The sequence below is a fragment of the Nelumbo lutea genome, chromosome 2, assembly GCF_056320005.1.
Source record: "Nelumbo lutea isolate HS-2025 chromosome 2, American lotus-T2T, whole genome shotgun sequence".
In the NCBI taxonomy this organism is placed as follows: domain Eukaryota; kingdom Viridiplantae; phylum Streptophyta; class Magnoliopsida; order Proteales; family Nelumbonaceae; genus Nelumbo; species Nelumbo lutea.
Genome location: NC_142685.1, coordinates 23,856,697 through 23,872,556, shown reverse-complemented (window position 1 = coordinate 23,872,556; position 15,860 = coordinate 23,856,697). Strand labels below are relative to the sequence as shown.

The window sequence follows — 15,860 nt, the reverse complement described above, 5'->3', positions numbered from 1 at the left end:
ACAAACAAACCTCCGAATAAGTCTAAACGTAAATTGTACCCTTACTTTTCGGGTTATGGCTTATCAAAACCTTTTATTTGCGATAAACCCCTAAACTTTCGGATTCCGACATAGATCCCCTTCTTCTGAAGTTGAGTGATGGAAGAAGCTAATTTATCAAAATACCCCACTCATAAAAACTTCAATAACATAAAAATTGCAATAAAAGAACGAAAAAACTTCTATAAAAACCTAGAATTGCAACAAACAAAACATACAAATAACATCAACTAAACTAAGTAACAAATGGAATTCAAAAAATTAAAAAAAAAATGCCCTAAATTAATATATTATATGCTATAATATATATAATAGTATATATTATTAAAATTTGATTTTAATTGAAAATTGAACTGAAATTTTCATTTTCGGTTATTTTGGTTTTTCTGTAATTCAGTTTTGGTTTGATTTTTATTTTTTTATTTTTGGTTTATTTGGTTCGGTTTTTAACCGAATAAAATGAATGCTCACCCCTACTTGTACCACGTTCACAGAGAGAGAGAGAGAGAGAGAGAGAGAGAGGGAGAGAGAGAGAGAGAGAGAGGGGTGTTTGATTGTCACTTTTTATTCAACCTTAATGTAAAGAATGATATCATAAAATCTAAAGATCAATTCAACCTTTGGGTCAGTTTTAACTTTTAATAAATAAATAATTAATTAATATTTAACTACTTATTAAAAGATAAACTATTTAATTATTTTTAAATAATTGATTAATAATAATTATTATATTAATGATTATTTAATTTATTTTCTAGATATGCACTCCATCCAATTCTAGTTATTTAATTTTAATAATAATCAATTACTAATTATTGTACTAAAATTAAATAATTATTATTAATTAAATATCAATAAATTTAGTTAATAAATGTTTAAAATTAACTATTAAATTTTAATAATTTTTATTATAAATAATGTAATATAAATTAAATAATTATTAAATTATTTTATTAATAAATAATATTTAATTATTAATTATTAAAATAAAAATTTATATCTATTAATTAATTGTTAATTGTATTATTTAATAGTTAAAATACTTTCTCATACCTAAGGCTAAAACAGTCAATTGTTATTTTTTAGAGCTCAGTATTCAATTTCATAACAACATTGGTTACATTCAAATATCAAAACCATGAAAAGTTTTCTAACTCTAATACGAGTCCAGATTTGCTCTTTACAGAGCGTGCCTCACGCCGACCTCACAGCATGTCCTGGCCGCACATCAGGAGCATCTCCCATATTTGTATTTATTATTCATGGGGAGATGTTCCCGATATAGGGTGAGATGTGGTTGTAAGATCGGTGTGAGGCACAAATCCCAATTCCTCTAATACACCTTTTAAAACGGTTATTACAAATTTCAGATAGGAGTGGATTTGATCATAGCCAAGCTGAATACTTGGCTATTCAAGCTCAACTCGTTGAAATTGTATAGGCTCAAGCTCGATTCGAGCTAGAAACTTGAGCTTGAGCTCGGCCTGGTTCAAAGCTCACAAGTTTGAGCTTGGCTTAGCTCGAGCTCAACTACAAGCCAATTTAAAAAAATAAAAATATACATATAATAATATTTTTATTTTATATACAAAAAATTAAGAATTAAAAAAAATACTTATTATTATACATATAAAAATGTATTTATTTTACATACAAAAAATAAGAATTATAAAAATTATTTACTATTATACATAAAAATAAAAATATTATTATATAAAATAAAAATTATTTATTATATATAATTATGTGTATGTATGTATGTATGTATGTATTATGTACGTATGTATATAATAAAAAATACTTATTTATTATACTAGGCTCGAGCTCGGCTCGATTAGCAATGAGCCTATATATCAAGCTCGAGCTTGGTTTAAACTGAGTCGAGCTCGAATAGCTCATAAGAAGCTCACTCGTGGCCACCCCTAGTTTTGGATGTCAAAGACATGAAAGAAACAAACAAGCCCTTATTTTAGAAAATCGTTGGAAAAAAGGGTAATACAAAGCTCCCCTGAAGTTTCTAACAATCATAAAAACCTCCCCTATAATTTCATTATAATAAATATCTCCTTTAACTTTTGAGAAACTCAACAAAAACCTCCCTTCCGTCATTGATCTGGACGGAAAATGTATACATTTGCAAAATTACCCCTAAGGCGTCATTTAAAGAAATCATAAAATACCACATTTGCCCTAAAAAACTTTTCCCAATTTCCCTCATTTCCGCTAACGAATAAGCACGAGCTAGCTACAACCGTGGCCATTAAACCACTCTCATTCTAATGAAAGAGGGGATCCTCAGCTGAATTCGTTCATTTTCATTTGAATGAATTCTTTCTTCCAATTAAGCCCAAGCATCTACCGTCCAAAAGGTATATCGGAATACCTTTATCATTGATGTCACGCATCTGCAGAATTTCAGAATCTTCAATCCATTTAGCATCATCTCCATTTAATCTATTAGCTTGTGCTTGTTAGAGATCACGTGGCAAAGTTATAACAAGAGCATTATCTTCGCTTTGGACTTCAAATCTAAAACTTGTATCATTATCTTCGCTCTGGACTTCAAATCTAAAACTTGTATCAGGAATAGAGAAGCCAATACTCACTAAACAATGAATATGTAGTTGTATAAACTGTTTGGACCCTAGGAAATCACTTACCTAGGTGTTGTATAAATATTCAAAATTCTCTTTAGTGTTGAGAGGAATTGAGATAGTGACTAAGAAAGAATGATATGATTTGGACTTTGAAGCCACACAAATTGATTGATATGAACTCTCAAATCATGCTTGTGCTTTACTGCTTTAGTCTATTTAGTTTATAGAAGAGAAGAAACTATCTATGGCGGGCATGGGCATGACCACCTCAGGCAGATGCGTACAGAGGAACTTTTGGAGTCCGTGTTCCACATATTTCTCTTATTCCTCAGTGTTCACCCACCAATTCTCATGTTTACTCAACACAAGAGAATAAAACAAATGCAAAGAGAAATAGGGTAGTATGGACGTGGCAGAGGAAACAAGGATGTAGATTTGTTATCTCGACAACGGAGTTCAAGAGGAAGCTTGCGGTCATTGACGGCATTTATAACGGTGGAGAGACGACAAGCAAACTTTTTCTTTTTGAGCTTGGACAAGACGACAAGTGGTTGGTTTTCTAGCTGATCTGGCAATGAAGAAACATATCTAGGTCTGTTGGCCAATGAGAAGGAATAACACAAAGACCTGCTTTGATCTCAACAGAAGCGATGGCACCAATGTTGGATGGTCACTGATCAGTGACATTTTCCATTTGGGTTAGTAACAAAAGGGTAAAATTGGTATTTAAAAAATGCATCAGGTAACGTTTTCCGTCTAAGTCAATGACGAAAGGGGGGGGGGGGGGTTTGTTGAGTTTTTCAAAAGTTCAGGAGAATTATTTGTTACAATAAAACTATAAAAGAGACTTTTATGATTGTGATAAACTTTAGGGGAGGCTTTTATATTTTATCCAAAAAAAAAGATAGTTGAGGATTTAGCAAACACATAAGAAATTTTTTTTTTTTCAAAATTAAATGATGGAATGCTAATAGAGGGGGTCTTTGTCGAAATTTGAAAGTTCAAAGGGTATTTGTTTCCAATGCAAGTTCAGGGGTAAATGCCAATACCCTCAAAGCACAGGATAGTAATAATCTGTAATTTACCCCAACAGAAAAACAACGCTCAAGCTTCTCTTCGAGCTCGTATCCTCTGGATCGTTCTGCATCCACCAATCGTAGATCTCCACGACATCAGACCATTAAATGTAATAAATTTAACGGGAGTCTTAGAGTTAACCGCATCTTGACTCCCAAAAAATTTAAATTTTTATTATAACCCGCCCTGTTCACAAGAGCCCAGATTTCTTGTTCACTTTTCTTATCCACTCTCTACCGTGAATTGCAGTCATAAATCTATCAATTTGTAATAGAAATGTATGATTCCAATTCAAAGCGGATAAAAAGTGGGTAGGAAATACCAAGTACTATCACAGGACCATCGGGTGAGTCACTAACCCAGTGCAATTAATCAAAGTTAGTTTTCTCTCTCTCTCTCCCCCCTCCAGTTCTCAAATTTAGAACTCACCCATAGCAGCATGAGTTTCAAACCATAGTAGAACTCAAATTTATACGCGAAGGCTGAAAATCAGAAAGTGTTTTGAAGTTTAATTCATGTATCGTCATCAATCACTACAAAGATGATTACAAAAACTAATTAATTAGTACTTCAAAGGATGAAACGAATCTGCACGTAATATGTAAACAAATATCTCTCTCATCCACAAAAAACTTGCACTGGGAACATCTCTTCCATTTCTTTATTTTAGCAAGCTCCATCATCATAAGATCTTCTAGAGAAATTGCACTTGGCTGGTGGTCTTGTGATGGTGGAAGTGGGTGAGATTGAAAAAAGAAATATAACATAATAACAACAGATCACATTGATCAAAGCGAATTATAATAAAAAGAGTAAATTTCTTTCTTAAACTATTTTTATGGTTTAATTAATTGACTAAGTATTCCTTTATTGCTTGAAAATTGACTGATTCTAACAATTGATTAACTTACTTTTACCGTTAACATCCATTAGTATTCCGTCAAAACCCGTATACGCACGTGAGAGTACGTAACATTTAAAATTCTTTTACAATCCAGTATTACCCGCTCCCTTGTCCCCTTCCCCTGACCGGCAAATTGACGACCCCTTCTCCTTCCATCGAGACGATCGAGTTTGAGGACAATTTTTGTTTTGGCCCATTTCCATTCTCTTCTTTTTATTTTTTAACTTTTTAATATTCTGACCGCCTCCAACCCCTTCTCAGTTTTCTCATTTTTTTCATCTACAATCACCATTGCAACTCCAACAGCAACAGTGTTTTCAATCTCATTCTCATTGGCATCAGGAGGATAGGTCCGACTCTGATTCAAGAAAGACAAAGTCGAACTTAATTTGCTTTCTAGCACTTTTCTGACACTTAATCCATGCCTCGTCGGGAGAAAATTTCAAGGGGAGGAACATGGGCAAGATGAGTCATCTTCAATAGAGGGCAAATGAGTGGCAGTGGTTTGATCAAAGATCTTTACGATCGGAGCACATGGCTACCTCTTTTCCCACTACCCTCTCTCTCTCTCCTCTTTCACTTCCTCCATTTTGCCATCGTCACTACAACTTGCAGCAGTGGATTTGGTACTTCTACTTCCATCGCTCTTTTCAGATTCTCTCTCTCAAGTTGCAGCAGCGGATTTGGTACTTCTCCTTCCACCGCTCCCAACACCACTACTCCACTCAGACTATGAACTACCAATACGGGATGAAGAAACGACGGCCAGCAGAGGGAGTAGAAACAAGAAGCAACCAAAACGAATCCCCATTGTCGACCATAATCGCATTCTCTAGATCCTTGATCACTGACTGATAAATTACTCAAACTTGCCGAAATGTAGATTCCCATGTAAGAGTTATTGGAAATTCTTGGTGGAAGCAAAACCAGAAGAGGAACTCGGTTCGCAGTAACCCACACACCTGGTGGTGTTCGTTCTCCACTCAGTCAATGAAGCTATTAAAGTGGTGCACAAAAATGCCGACGCACTGCAAGGAGTCGTGGTGGTAACCCACGTAGCCAATGGTTCATTGTCCACTTAGGTTCAGACAAAAATATTCGGTGACTCTCATCGGGGTTTGGAAGGAGAGAGAAAGAGAGGCTAGAGAGAGAGGGGTCGTGTTTGAGTTGAGTTAAAATGAGTTTAAGGGTAAAATGATTATTTTATATTTTCCGTTCAAGTTTAATGAACCTGATAATGTTTAGACAATTATCAGATATAGTAAGAATAGAGTCAGTTAATTTTTAAACAGTAAGGTAGACTTGGTCAATTAACTAAAGGATAAGAGTAGTTTAAGAAATTTATCCTAATAAAAATTTTTTTTTTTTTTTTGGAGTCCAAATGTTCGTTAAATCTGGACTCCCGTTAACTTTCACAGATTTAATGAACTGAAAACGTGGAATTATATAATTGGATGATGCAGAAAAACTTCCGTATCCAGGACGCAGACGATGTGAACTCCTTCTCTTGGGCCATCAACGACAACGATCAATTTGCTCCTTTCAGGCAAATCACGTACGTAAATGAAAACAACCCAAGGCCACAGTTGGAAATTAACAAATTTCAAGTCACTTCAGGGGAGGGGTTCATCTGCGAAACATCGACGTCAGTATAATTTTAAGAAATACCCATATAGCCTCTGGGTAACGCCACCTTAAGCCTTGCCTTAACCTCGATGAAAAATTCCCAAAATGTACCTGCAAAACTTGAACTGCTCTCCCCTTTCCCTCTGTTTCCCCTGCAAAACTTGCCTTGAATGGAGCGGAAATATTCCCGTACGGCTGACTCCCCTGGGTAATGCCACCTCATATTGCCCCTTGTCATGGCATATTCCTCAATTGAAAGGAACGGATCGTTGTGGGTTGGCGGTAAGCCATAGATCTCCATCGGCGCACACCGGTGGTAAACATAGTCGAGCTGTGGTTTTCTCTGCCCCTACGAGTTGATGAGATTGCTGTTGATTTTGGGTTTGCAAAAATTATCAGTCCCGACTCCTGAGCAATCAATTCTCGTCTTTTGACACTCAATTCGGGTTTCTCTGCACCATGGTTTTCTCTGTTAAATAGAGCTTCTCGACTTCTCGTCTCCCTGTTTATCTACTGCGAGCCTGCAACTAATATAACCTCATAACTCATTATTTATTAATCCATTGTGACCGATCCCTTTAAAACCTAACTTCACCGGTTTTGATTGGTAGAGAGGAAAATTGACGGTTTTATCATGAATTTTCTTCCCGTGGTACAGTGCGTCGCTGCAGCTCTGCCGGAAACTACGCTTTTGGCATCTCAACTCGACCCTGAAAGAATTTGTGGAGATCAGAAGAATGACTTGATTGCAAATTGCAGTGATTAAGCTCAGGATCCCACCATTTTTTTCCTTCTATAGTTTCTGAATTCGCATTGGTTCTTTTCCTTATGAACAATTTCTGTTTCATTTGAATTTTTCAGTTTTTTACTTTCGTCATATCCATCATCTCTACTTGTTGCAAGTTGCAACACCAAGTACACAAGAAATTAAGCCGAAAGAACAATCAGAGGAACATCATAATACCAAAATCCATGGCAGCTGAAGAACCAACCGGAGAACCTTGAGTTTCAATCCCCTAATTTGGCAGAGGAATTTGGGGAGAGAGAGAGAGAGACCACGAGTCTCCCCTCAATTTAGATTTTCTTGCTCTTGTTATTAACACAAAAAAAAAAAAAAAGAAAAGAAAAAGATTCTTACTCTTGCGTTTTCTTCATGATCAGATAGACAATTTGTGTTTTCATGTGCAATTTCGTTTATTTTATTATCGGCCATGAAAGATTCAAAACCATACAAGTTTGAGGAATGATTAGGTAGGCATTCCAATATTCCATCATTTCTGCAGGTTGTAGCCTTCCAACAATTGCAAACAAATAAATAAATAAATAAAAAAGGCCACCATTTGGGATGAATAGCCACACCTTCCTGTGACATGTCTATCCCCGTGAAAAGTATATCAACTGCCAACTTATCCAGGAAGGAATATCTATAAATAACATCAACAATTGAAAACGGGATTTGAATTCTACATGATAGAAAACAATTCCACTTAATTCAAATTGTCAATATAAAGTATGTGAAACAATAGAGAGCTCCCCCTACAAACAAAATCTCTTGTTCAGGGGCTCTTGTATCAATTAAAAATCATCTCCGCAGGCAGGCAGCAAACACAAAATCTTCAGCTGAACAGACTTCGGATTTCCCCAGTAAAAATGAATAGCTCCCTAAGATGAATATAAAATGCCTGTACAGAGAGATCAACAGCAATCAGATTAATAACTGCCGCAAAGTGTATACTAAGAAAATAGCAAAGCCATCACTTTGGTTGTTCCCTTGCTTCAGTGCCAAAGCTTGCTACAAAAACCATTGCGTGGCCTCTTGCTGGAAATTATATCTAGAAAGGAGTCAACCAACTGCCCTGCCAAGCTACTTGGATCATCAATCAGAGTACGAATAAAGGTATTCACCACCCTACGCTCCTGCTCGGTTGATCTAAGGCTAAACCACGTTAAGAATTTCAACCTGAATTCATGTTCAATGTGACCCCCACATTCCAGCCATCGGATGATCTTCACACAATACTCATAGCTCCCATCCAGGCGATTAGACCCACTACAGAATCGCAATGGCGATCCATTAATTAGAGTGCTATCACAGTCATATGCCTCTTCATTTGTGCTAGGCTTCCGCTTCCTAGATAATTCTGTTCGAGACTCTACAGCTGGAACTTCTCTAACAGGCCTAACAGCCCATGTCTGGGAGTCATCACTCCCGTTTGATCCTGCTTGTCCATTCTTCTCTGCCCCATGAGAGATGACATCATCCTCAGCCTCAACAATCCGCTCAGAAGTGCAACCAATATCTTCATCTCTGGAGGACTCTAATGGTGGAGTTAGTTCTGCATTTAAATCAGGCACTGAGACAACATTCAAGTCAAGCTCGTGTGGAACTACTGATGGTTGGTCTTCTTCAATTGTTTCAGGTTTCATCGCAGTGTTCCCACCACAGCATTCTTCCACATCATCACAGCAGAACCCATCAAAGCAGCCTTGTTCTTGTGCCCAAGCAAGACGTAGAATCTTTCCAAGGTCTCGGACCTTGAAACTGGAAGATGCAACTCCCGTTGTCATATTGGGATCCCTCTTGGCATTAGATGAGCTTCCTTCTACACGCAAATTCTCATTCTTACGATCTGCAGCTGCTGCAGAATCAGAATTCTTATGGATTATCTCCACACTTTTGGTAAAACATTTTGCCTCAGAGTGACCCAAGTCACCAGCCTCTGTATATGAGATTATACGAAAGGTGTATTCTGTGCAAGGCTGCAGGTTTGAGATCAGAATTCTTCTCTGAACTCTTGGAAAGACACATATAGGGTCTTTGGAGTGGGATTCTTCTCTGCTCTTACTTAAACCTGCAAGTCCCATCAAGGAGCCGGTAACTCAAGGATATCCTATAGCAGAAAACATCCACACGCCGAGCATCTTTCGCTATTACCAGCTGTTTCTTCCAAGATCTGCAGGAAAGTCGCAGCAAAAAAAATCACTCCACAGGAGATGGATAATCTCTTGTTCGGACGTTGGAATTACAAGGCATTCACCCCTTTTTCTTATTTATTTAGCAATATTTTGTATTAATCTAAAAATAACCAGAAAGCATGTACATTCTTGCCATTTACCTATTTAGTTCACTAACAAATATAGATAGAGAGAGAGAGAGAGGTCACAAAGATTAACAAGGAAGACAACCACAAGGCCCACAACAGAGAAAAATTACTCACCCTAGTATCCCTGATACTTTGCCACAAGAAGCACAACAGTAACTTCCATCCAACTGCATCAGCTGTCCAAGATCTACAACCCCTGCCTTTTGGCGTTGAAGAGCACACTCAATATGACAGGATAATCCACAAGAGTCCCCCTCCCCAGATTCAGAAGTGCAGACAAACCAAAGACTAGGGTCCTTGTTGTCATCAAAAAGGTGACAGATGCAACAAGAGCACCTCTTGCAAAATGTATCGTCGGAGGTTAGGACAGCTCTACACGCAGAGTTCTTACAGATCCAGGTGTTTGAACAAGCAACATCTGGAGAAAGCTCTGTAGCCAATGGAAGTCGAACAGGGTTTTCTCCCTTCCTTGCTTGCTTCCTAGAAGGCTGAGCATGATTGTTGGTCAATGTTGACTGACTAGAAGTTTTTCTTGACTCCTGGTTCTTACATCCTTTGCTATTTATCTTGAGAAGTTCACTTGTTTTGCATTTTGATGAGGCCGTATGTTTCTTATCCTTGTCAAAGCATGTGCGAAGCAATTCCTTCTTTACCCCCACTTTGAGATACTCTTGGAGGAGATCTTGACTTCTTGGACCATCATCTGAGTGCCCATTTTTTTCTGGAGTGCTTTGTGCACTGGAAGAAAGGCTTTGTATGCCAAAAACTATAAAAGAGACCAGGCAAAAAATAATAATAATAATCAGCATGCCCAAAACCAACAGTAATAATCATGGAAATCATTATAAGCATAGAGAAGTTCAGAATCTCAGCAAACTCGATAAAGAAAATCACAAATATAAGAGGCAAAAATATGTATGTGAGAGTTGACAAGAGAGAGATAATCTACTTGGTTGAAATAAAGGAAATACCAAGAATTAGAAGGGCTTGAGGATTAAGGACGACAAATTATTGGAAGCAAAAGATACTGCAGTCAAGGAGCGCACATGCATACATGTAAGTATATATGTAAAGAGAGGACCAATATATATTATACAGAAAAAACCCTAGATGAGGGCTCAGACTTACAAGACCAAAAACAACAATAAAAAGTTTGAACCCAAGAGAAACCCTGAATAAAAAAGGCAAACTCATTCTTCCTTCAGCTAGAAGTCATAAATTATTTAGTTCTGCAAATATTCTCCTATTCAAATAATACAATTATTACAGAAGTTACAGAATTTCTAGAATATCTATTCATTATCCTCTTAAATTTTTCTTAAGCAGAGAAGACAATAGACTTAAATGTAGTGGTTGAAAAAGAAGTTCAGATTGGTAAAGAATTGGGATTGTTCGTTTTCTGTCGAGAAAACTTTGCAAGAAAAGTGTTCATGGAACTGGAAGAAAGAGAGAGAATATTTGAGTAATTTTACGAGGATCTAATGAAGCTCTTCCAGTCATTTATTGGGGGCAGTGTTTTAGGACTTGGACCGGAGAAAAAACTGGAATCTCCAGGTCCTGGTTTTACCGGTCTGCCAAAACCGTCATTTAACTGGGACCCAGAAAGGCCACCAGTTCCTGGTTTTCACAGACCAATCATCCGGTCCAGGTCGAGTCTTAAACATTGATTGGGGTGATGTGAGGGTGGGCATTTAAGAGGACAATCAAGAGTAGTTGTCTGATAATTCTGAGTTTGAGTTGGTGGCAGTTTATTTTATGTTTTTCACTGTTACTTCTTATCAAATTTCTTTTGGTTTGTGATTTAGCTAAGGGATTCAGGTTTTAATTATTTTAGTTGGTCATGTTAAAGGGTAGTGTTTATAGGGTTAATATTCTGTATGTCTCTTGGTGATTTCTTATCATCTTACCTTGTATTCTTTTTATTTTATGAAAACTAGTGTAAGGGCACACTAAGAATGATCAAATAGAGATGCCATGTACAGATATAGTAGAGAACCCCTCTGTGAATAATTTTAACATCATTTTCTATCCATCTATCAAGTGGGGCTAGTCTATAGAAAAGTGATTATGCATTACCAATTAATTCTCTTGCAAAGAAGTTTCCTTTTCCAATAGTCTCTCTTGTGGCAAGGCCAGAAAAAGGAAACCTGGACTTAAGATTTTGATTTGATAAATGTTACATGTGTAAACCAACTTATGTATTAAGTATTAACAGATATTAGTGAATTAACAGACACCTTTAAAAGTGTACCATAAATTTCTTCAATTCATAGACCAGCATGGGATACAAAATCATGATCTTCATAACAATTGTTGTCAAATGACATTGAACACTAAAACTACTGAAGCATGTTCATATATTAGGAAGTGTTGTTGTTGTTGATAAAAAGAAATTTTCATTAATGTATGGAAATGAAAGGGAGAGATAGGTGTTTAATTAAATAATAAAAAGAGAAGACCATCTATTGTATGAATGAGAAGTGACTTGTTAAAAGTTGAATGATAAAGAAAATCTAAGGGAAGATAAAAAATGACATTGGTTAAAATAGTGAGAAATGATTTAAGAGTTCATAATTTAACAATGGATATGACACTGAACAGAGCAGAATGGCAAAAAAGGATTCATGTAGCTAACCCCCCATACAGTTGGGACAATGCTTAGCTGAGTTGAGTTGAGCATGAAAAAGTAAGATATTAAGATGTACAAGTAGAAAACAGATCAAGAATCTTCAAAGTATGCAAAGAATGTCCTTTTTATTCTTTTTCATGATCAAATATCTTTTTATTCAATTCTTTCAAAATCACACAAAACATTTGCATAAAGAATCATCTTCCACATAAATGCAAACAGGAGGTCCAAATTAGCTCTCTCATCAGGTACTGAAGAATGTATCCAATGTTCCAAATCCATGCAAAATATATATGAAAGTAGGCATCATATGTATTTAGAAAGGAATTGTTTCTGTGCTCCTCATCTTTCATGCACATGACATCTTGTGTTTCTCTTCTTCAGCTAGCCCACTGTGAAGTTCTTGAAAATTTCATTAGCCAGAGTCACGGCCAACTCCATGCTTAGTCTAATTTGCATGAATGAAGAGATGGTGTTCTCATGCTTAGATTTGTAGACCATTAATCTCTGAACCCAACATTGCAAGAGTACAAATTTTTGGCATAGCAGTAATAAATTAGTACTTTTATGAGCAAAAACAAGTCACAATGCAATATGTGTTTGCTCATTCTGATATGATCCTCAGACATGCGCGCACACACACAAAAGGTTAAAAAGGGGAAGGGGAATATAAAAGTTATAGTCCCCCTTCCCTGAAACATCACCAAAGCATGGATATTATGGGTAAAAAACAAAATAAATAAATAAATAAATAAGTAAGTAAATAAGCAGGCTAACACAAACAAACATGTATATCTGTATGTTATATAAATAGAAAATGGTAAAAAAGGAGAAATAATGTAAGTCAAATGTATTATGGATTACACCTATTGCAGTAGCAGTATTTTCAAAGAATCCATAATTCCCAAGATAACGTCATCTAGGAATGTTCATTGTTCCATTTGCCCTTGTTTAGGAATTCCTAATTCCATGTATTCTTTAAAAAAATCCATGCTTGGGGGGCTTACGTCTCTTGCACTCTGGTTTACATGTCATGCCTCAGGAGAATTCCTTGCGTCACCCAAGAGGCAATATACTTCATGTGCTTCCATGCTTCCTGTATGCACCTCAGGGAATTTTGTGGGTGCCTCACCTGGAAGCACTCTTCTAGGCATGTACCTGCCACCTTGCATGCCTTTTAAAACACTGATTAAGAGTTTATACAGGCATACAGGCTTTATGCATGTTGAAATCAAGAATTAAAGGCCATCGTTAAATCAAAATCTCAAATTGCAACATAGAGAGTCACCATTAGCACCATGCAGGCACATTGCAGCAACTACACTTGAGGCATTAATGTTCTTCATTACCCTAAACACAGTCCAATCTATGGAAGTCTTTAGTAGAAAAACATTTAACATCTTATGTTGTCTATCAATGTCTTCACAAATAATCTCTCTTATTCTTCAATCATTAAGTAACAAGTAATATAATTCAATAAAAAAATAAGGAATAAGAAAATTTGGGGAAAAAGTATAAATATAGTGAAAGGCATACCTTTGGCAAGAACTTTATCTTCTGAATCCATTCCTCCAAATAAGGCAAAGAGCTCAAGTCATCATCACTGTGACAATCAACCAGTAATAAGACATCATGACACTAATATGTGGGTAACTGGATCTAAGATCTGAAATATGCAAACTACTAAAACATCTGTAGAAGCGATTTATTGAATGAACGTACATGGTAACATGAACAAGCATGAACAATGTCGAAAAAAAAATAATGCAGTGACATTTATGCCAATGTCAAACATAGAAATAAGACATAACCATGGAAACAGAGTAGGAAACACAGTAGGAAGAAACTTGTGTAGCCTTGTATGAATAGCTGGATAGAAACAAATTAAAAAGAAGAGACAATCTTGGACATAATATTAGCCCATAGAAATAAACTGAACAACGCTGAAACTGAATGGCTAGTGTTAAAATAAAAACCATAATAACAAACAAATTAAGTTGCATTTCCCCTAATGGGAATGCAGGGTAGCAAATCTCTTAACGGAACTTCCCAATATGATATTTCGTGGTCATAAATAAACCAAGTGTGTAAGTTTTCCTTTGAACTTCCCAAAATGCATCGAACAATAAAAAGGAGCTACAAGAAAAAAAATAAAAAAGGAACAATTGGGTTTCTGTACAATGATTGATTAAGCACAAAAACACACACAAAGAATTTCATAAGAAAGGATTTCATATCTGGTGTAGTACTCGCCACCAAAAAATAAATAAATAAATATCTTTGTAGTCCAAGTCAACTTAGCTGACGGACACCATAAACCCTTCTCTATAAAACCCTTTAAACATGAAACAAAGAGTTTCTTTTACGGAAAAAACTACATGATTATGGACCATTCCATTAATGATCAAATTCAGCATACTGCGCAAATGTTCAACGAAATAACCCATAACCCATTTCTAGCTGGAAGGCATACATATAAAAAAATCAATTAAAATGAAAACAATCAAATAATGCTTTGCATATTGCAGAAAATCCAAGCATCAAAAGAACAGAAAAATCCCAAAACAACAACATCAACGATAACAACGACGAAGCCGAGACCAACACCACCACCAAACCAAACAAAATCAAGAAACCGAATCAGACGAACCAGAAACAATGCAGAGGATTCAGAGACGGCAGATCTAAAGAAGGAAATCAGCTAAAAACAGCAAATTTTGTAACGAGAAGACAACAAAAACACGGGCAGAGAAGAAAAAAGGGAAAGAATTAAAAGGAGCAGAGATCTAAAAGGGGGCACCTTGAAGAATGCGACGAAGGAAACGCGAATCCGGGGGGTTGGATCGACCGATCGATCAAACCCTAGAGGAATGAATTCGATTATTTACTAAGAAGCAAAGAAAGGCGATTCTTTTGTGGAAGGTCATCGAGTCTTGAACCTCTTTATATATTTTCCCCCTTTCTTTCTCGTTATGGAAAAAGAAAATAAGAAAAATAATTATAATAAATAAAACATGATTATGTAGAAGTAGAAACCGGAAGACGAGCGAGCGAGCGAGCGAGCGAGAGAGAGAGAGAGAGAGGTGATGGTCACATGGGAGAGAGAGGGAGCAGCGACGTAACCGAACTGGTTTGGCTTTTGGGGTGGTTGAGGCGTACATATGCTACGTATAACGCAAGTACGCAAGAAAAAGGAGAAAGAGAGAGAGAGAGGTCTGCAGTGTGCAGACTTGGCTGGATGGAGGAAACAGGGAAAATCCGGTCAGAGCCAACTAATAGCAGGCACGTGAAAAGTGAGTAGCAGAGAGAGAGACCCAAAGTCCGAAGATTTCAACGACTACGTACATCGCCAGCTTAACCAACCGATGCAAGTAAGAAAAAACGAATTCAATTTCTTTCTCATTCGGGGAATTCTAAATTTCTAATGGAAGTTTCCCTTGTGAGTATGCAGTGAATGAAAAGATTTCCAGTTGGGGTTGATGAAAATTTACAGTTTGGGAGGGATTTTCTGCGTTTGGAGTGCGTTGTGTTAATTGAGCTGGTTGAGCATCTTTGAGCAGTGATTTGGGCGTTCAGAATGTTCATATTAGATTTTCGGAGGTCTACCAAATACAGCTACTGGTTTTTTAGTCAGCGGTGTAATCGTCCATTCTAAATGTATATCCCTTGCAATTAAAAAAAAAATTAAAATTAAATGATTTGTGAGTCAGCGGTTCAATCGCCTGGTCTGAATGGATGGTTTATTTGTAATTAAAATTTTAAAAAATTTTGAACATTTAAATAAAAATGGCCAAAAACCATTGTCTAACCTGGCATCGGTGCCATTTTCTGAGAAAACGGTGCCATATAGGTGCCACGTTAGAGAAAATGGTGTTGGAAGCAAC

At 36.5% G+C, this 15,860-nt stretch overlaps 1 pseudogene across 1 annotated transcript; it reads right to left on the bottom strand.

Annotated features, from left to right (window-relative positions):
• Positions 1-7,649: 7,649 nt before the first annotated feature.
• Positions 7,650-15,379, bottom strand: LOC148869232 (VIN3-like protein 1 pseudogene; annotated as a pseudogene). Its single transcript, XR_016108057.1, has 4 exons — positions 14,777-15,379; positions 13,513-13,579; positions 9,462-10,113; positions 7,650-9,197 (listed from the first exon to the last, which is right to left on the bottom strand). The product of XR_016108057.1 is annotated as a VIN3-like protein 1 pseudogene (transcript).
• Between the last annotated feature and the right edge of the window lie 481 nt (positions 15,380-15,860).